The sequence below is a fragment of the Kryptolebias marmoratus genome, linkage group LG13, assembly GCF_001649575.2.
Source record: "Kryptolebias marmoratus isolate JLee-2015 linkage group LG13, ASM164957v2, whole genome shotgun sequence".
Lineage (NCBI taxonomy): Eukaryota > Metazoa > Chordata > Actinopteri > Cyprinodontiformes > Rivulidae > Kryptolebias > Kryptolebias marmoratus.
This window is the reverse complement of record NC_051442.1, coordinates 577,211-583,107: the sequence shown is the minus strand read 5'-3', so window position 1 is coordinate 583,107 and position 5,897 is coordinate 577,211.

Here is a 5,897-nt window from a genome sequence, read left to right as displayed (position 1 = left end):
GACGTGTCGTGTTTTTGCTGACTTGAATTAAAGGGAAAGCGTCGGTCCTGTTACCTGAAGGTGTTTATGTTTAAATGTTTTTAAAACTTTTATTTCCAGTTTGATTTTTCATTTTCAGGCAACTGGAGGACTTTAATTTTAGATTTTTAGTGGAAAAGTTGCCTTTAAAATTGACAGATTAGACTTTTACTAAAATTAAAAATCAGTCTTAAACTGTGAAATCTGCAATATTTGATCATTATTTGATATTATTACACAACATTAAAACACTTTAATAAGTTTAAGGATGTAAGAAGTTCTGTTTCCCTTCATGACCCAACCAGGGAGCAGCAGAAGATGGAGATGGACCAAAAATGACATCTTTCTGATCGTGCAGCCCAATAAAACATCTACTCTGCCCATTCTTTATTTACCTCTTGGATAAAAAGCCTTTCTGAGTTCCAACCATCCATCCCATCAACATTTGTTCAGAAGCAGAGACTCTTTTCCATCTGAATCTAAGGTTGACTCTGAGCTCCAGCAGGAAGCTTTACTGGTTTTTCTCCAGCAGGGGGCGCCATCGTCCCTCTTTAGCTCTGGGTTCAGCTGGTGGAGGTGATGGAGCTGAGACTCAGGATGAGGTCATCCCTGCTGGGCTCGGCTCCATCTTACCTCACACAGAAACCAGAACCTTTAAGAGTCCAGCTGACAGAAGGAGGTGTTATGGGTGTTGGTTGGAGCTGAGAGGAGTTTTTCTCCTCCCGGTGTCCGAGTCCTGCAGAAACCATCCGACTCGGAGCTGGTGGCCGTTTGACAGCAGAGTCTCACTGACACCGGGCCTGAAGGGATAAAAATCCCTTTCTGCTCGTATCTGTTACACCGCTGAGCTCATCACAGGTTTGTGAATTACAACCAAAGTGAACCTGAATCATGATAAAGCTCAGATTTTACAGGAACAGGAACTCTGGTTGGTTTGTCTCGCTGCCGTCTGGTCTCAGGCTTCGTTACCCAACAACTGGGTCGGGCCTCTTAGTTACATCATTTAAGTCCCAAAGCTTTACTCGTTGCATTAATTACAATAAAGCCTTATTTTCTCAGGGTTCAGATGTTCTGGTGTCTGCTGTCTGCCCATGAGAGAAATGAGAGATCTAATCACCTGACAGTTGGGGCTGTGCAGCGTTTTCAAGTCAGAATTTCTCTAAATGACAAATAAATCAACCAAACTTTTCAGCTTCTGACCCCAAAATCCTCCGGGATGAACGACACAAACGCCTTAAACTTGTAATTTTATTACTTTCTGAAATAATTATGATGGTCGTCACAAAAGATAAAAACATTTAAAGTAAAATATTCCAGCAGAATTAATTTATTTCTGGGGATCATCGTGTTAGAGGATCAGAAATGTAAATATTTTATTTCTAACAGCCATCGATCCCAGCCTGCTGCAACCAACACTGCACCATCCTGAAGAAGATGGGCCTTTTTTAGGAAATTTCCTAAAAATAACGATTTTGTGGGACTTTCTCCTGTGAGTTCCTCGTATTGTTCTCCTAACCTCACATCCCTGTTTTCCTCCTTCCTGCCCAGAGCCTCTTCGTGTGGCGTTCAGGCGCACGCAGTCCTCTCGTTGTGTCTCGCTGTCAGTAAACCCAATCTCCTCGGAGCCTCGGGGGGTTTCAGAGTGTAAAGGCAGGAAGGCAGAGACTGCATTATCCACATCAAAGAGCGAGAGTTATCAGCCATAATCAATGCTGCCCCATTACTCTGCCCCGCTCGCTCACACTCACGCTCTAATGAGATCAATATGCTTTATTGGCATAAATGAAAGTATGATATTGATATTGGCGAAAAAGGAGCAATTTATCAACAAGGTGGCAGCGCTCTGCTGAAACTTTCAGCCATTTAATCATTGGATTCAGACTCTGAACATCCAGTTTGGATAATTTAATTAGCATCACAGCTGAACTGTCACTTCTGAGGCTGCAGGCGATGCCATCAGCTTTGACTCGTTTACATTTCTCTGTCAAAATGGCAGCTAATCCTAACCCTCCAACAGCAACTCGCAACCATTTAGGAGGGATTTCCCACCGTCTAAAACAATGTGAGATAAAAAGCTTCAAGCAGTTTTATCAGATGCTGTTTATTTTGCCTGGACCAGTTTGTTTCCTCCGTTTGCTCAGTTAAACAGAAAGGCCAGATTCTCCCACTTTAACCCTTAAATCTGTGTTTTCCATCCGTGCTCCTCAGAGCAAACTGTTCTGCATCTTTCAGGAGTTTTCCTGCCTTTAAAACTGATAATAATTAAAGGGTTTCTGCAGAACTTGCAGCTGAGGTGGTGTGAGACAACGGACAGGTAAAAGATGGAGCTGTGGTCCAGGACAGCTGGATCCACCCGGACCTGCTCCAGTCAACAGGTTCCTGGTTTACCTGGACCTTAAAACAGCCGATAAACGCCGCTCCTCTTCTGTCTGGAAGATGAGGAAGTTGTTCCATTGACTTGAACATGAGCAGAACAAGTCCTGGAAACATTCCTCCGGATCCATGATTTAATGTTTGAAAGGGTCTACAGTCAAAGAAAAGCTTCTTTTAAAATAAAACTACTGTTTCTCAGTGGCTCTCTGGGCTGTGACTGTTGGTGGACAGCAGTCAGGACAATGTCTTCAAAATGTCTCCAAAATGTCTCCAAACAGTTGCAGGTTTCTTTTTTAATGTCACATAAACACGCAATCCTGCACACATTTTTTAAATAAACAAAGTTTCTAAAGAGAAGCTGAATGGTTTCAACTTCTGTAAACTTTCTCCTCTGAGGCCTAAAAGGCGTCAGGACTTCGGTTCAGATCTTATTTAGAAGATGTTTACTTTGAAACTCAACATTAACGCTTCTTCCTGTTTGCCCTTTTGAGTTTTGGTCTTTAAATTAAAAATTCTGCCGAAGCCTTTATTTTATTCCTCCCAAATTTAAAGTTTAAACAAGAAAAAAACAAACCAGAGAGCCTCAAACAAACTGTTAGACAGACTTTTCACTTAAAGTTTTAAAAAGAAAACTCTGAGCTCAGACAGAATGGGAGTCAATGAGAGTTTGGGTGAGTGACCTCTGACCTCCGTCCTCAGAGAAAACCTACAGCAGAGAGAGACTGACTGGGTGGAAAAAGCCAAAATACCTACGAGTTATCTCTTTAAGGTTTCAGATAAAACAAACGTAGCACTTCTGTTCCTCATTAGGAGCTTTTTAGCGTTTTGAGGCTGTTTCTGTGTCACAGATGTTGGTTCCACATCTGTCCAAAAAGAAAAATGTTGATGGCTCCATCGACCACACACCAGCTAATTGTTGCTGATATTTGGGTGTAGAGAAGAGCAGAGCCACTGATCCATTAACTGACCAGGCAGGGCTTGATTGGCTCCGGACCATCCCCTGAAATAGCAGGATTGGCTGCCGGCCAAGCGCCCATTTCCTGTGCGTCTGAGAGGAGCTCCAGCCACCGGGGCTCAAATGCATTTCCTGACTGTGTATAAAAGTTTTATTAATGACCAGGAGTGCATCAGCGGCAACGCCTGCTCGCCCAAACTCATTCGCTCATTCACCGGCTCATCCAGGAGGATGGGAGAGAAGACGAGAGGCGAGGAGACGGCGTGGAGCGAGCCGACGGGGACAGGAGGACAGGAGGACAGGGAGTGGATGAGACAAAGGAGAGGAGGAGATGGACTTAGGTGAGACAAACCAGAGTCAAGGACCCAAAATCTGATTAAATTAAACACTTAATGTTGATCTTAAATATGTGAAAACTAAAACAATCAAATAATTCCTAAATTACTTTACATTAAGATAACGAGTGAGGTGAAATGTTAGGCAACAAAATAAAAGACTAAATCATTTGTTTTATCTGTGGTTGATTCAAACAGGATCTGTTCTCTTTGTGGCTACAGTTTTAAATATGTCTAAAATCTTTAAACAGAGAGTATTTCTAATCATTTTTGGATTTCTGTTCCTCTATCTGTTTCTGAGCCAAACATCCCATAAACCCCTGGTTGAACATCTATAACTGATTCACTTTTAGAGTAAACCCAGTTTAGGATGGCTTGTCGCAGCTTTAACTTAGCTGATTTAAGATTTGGAGTGGTAGTAGCTGAGAGTCGTCTCTAACACCTTCTCTGAGTGCTAACACATCATGGAAGCACAAAACACGATATTAAATATTCCAAGGAAGGCTCTTTTTTAAATCTTACAGCAGTTGGGCGACATTTAATTTCCAGATACTCTGACTGATTTAGTTAAAACTTTCAAAAGGCCCACTCTGATTTTACACACATTTTCTACCAGCCTCCTAAGTTGGACACTTTCTGTATGTCTTTTACTTCTTTAACACCTCCTGCCAAACCAAACTCTGCAGTAGGTGAAACATTTTAGATGTTTATTCACATAAGATGCAACATTTAATCTTTTTCCCCTCCTCCCATTTTTAATCACATTAAAACTTAAATTAACAGAAGGTTCCACAGATGCTTTGGCCATCAAAGAATGCACAGCAACATGTTTGGACCACCAACACCAATAGCTCCTCCCAGCTGTCAGCACGGCGGTGGAGGGCTGATGGTTTGGGCTCCTCTGTAGACCAGAGGACAGATGTTTACCCAGAATGCACTGCAGCTGTCAGCACGGCGGTGGAGGGCTGATGGTTTGGGCTGATTCTGGAGTCAGATGTGAGGCCATCTGTCCGACAAACAGGACAATGATCCCAAACACAGCAGAACGGTCCAGAACCAGAACCAGAACCTCAGAGAGCTGAAGCAACGCTGGAAAGAAGAGTGGGCCACAACTCCTCCACAACCATCAGAGAGAGACTGATAAAGTCCTACAGAAAACCAGTACTTTTTCATTTTGGCTTATTTCTGTTTAATAAATAATGACACAGTGGAATCTGTTGTGTGTTTTTGTATCGTTGTGATGGATTAAAACCTGGAAAAGATCAGATCATTTTATTTATGAAAGAGTTTTTTTTCCTTCATGTCTGTAAATGATCAATACAGGAAGAAATATTCAACCACCTGCTTTAAAACAGGAACAAATAACTAGAATCCTTCAGGTCTTATGTTGCATAAAGAGTTAGGATCCCTTCTGGGTTTGTTTGGGGCGTGACATCACACTTTAACAAACGCTGTCAGATCAGGCAGTGTTTTTCTTTTTATTCAGAAGTTTGGTAAGGCGTCCTGTAGGAAGCCTCACTGAAGCAGGGATTATGTTCCGGCAGGAAAGAGCTGAGCTCATCCCACAATAAAATGTGAATGGACAGCTTGAAATGTGTATAGAGGAGCATAATCACATCAAATGGATGAAAGATGAGAGCTGTCAACACTTTCCTGGCAGGGTGGGGAGACGGAGGGAGAGGAAGAGCGTGAGGCGAAGGACGGGATGATTGCCATGACTAAGGTGAAACAGAAAATACGCAGAATGATGCACAGAACCTTGGCCTCAACGTGACTAAGTAACGAGCAATAACCAACCCAAAAATAAATAAAGTTCTAAGATTTTTATTTGCTAAAAAATTCTAGGGTCTGTTGATGTTGATGTGGTGATCTAACCACCGAACCTCCAGGCAGGTGGGGGGGTTCAGAGGGCGGCTGACCCCCAAACATCGGCGGTTACTCAGTGAGTGGGGTTATTTTAAAGATGATGATGTTCAGAAAAGACGGAACAACTTTGGATGCATTTTTCTTTTCACAGTCCCAGTTCAAAATGGCCGCCACAGCTCATCAACTTTAGCAAACAGTTTGAGACGAGTTGGAGACACTGACAGGGACATTCAGGTGAGTTTGAGACGAGTTGGAGACGCCCACAGGGACATTCAGGTGAGTTTGAGACGAGTTGGAGACGCCCACAGAGACATTCAGGTGAGTTTGAGACGAGTTGGAGACGCCCACAG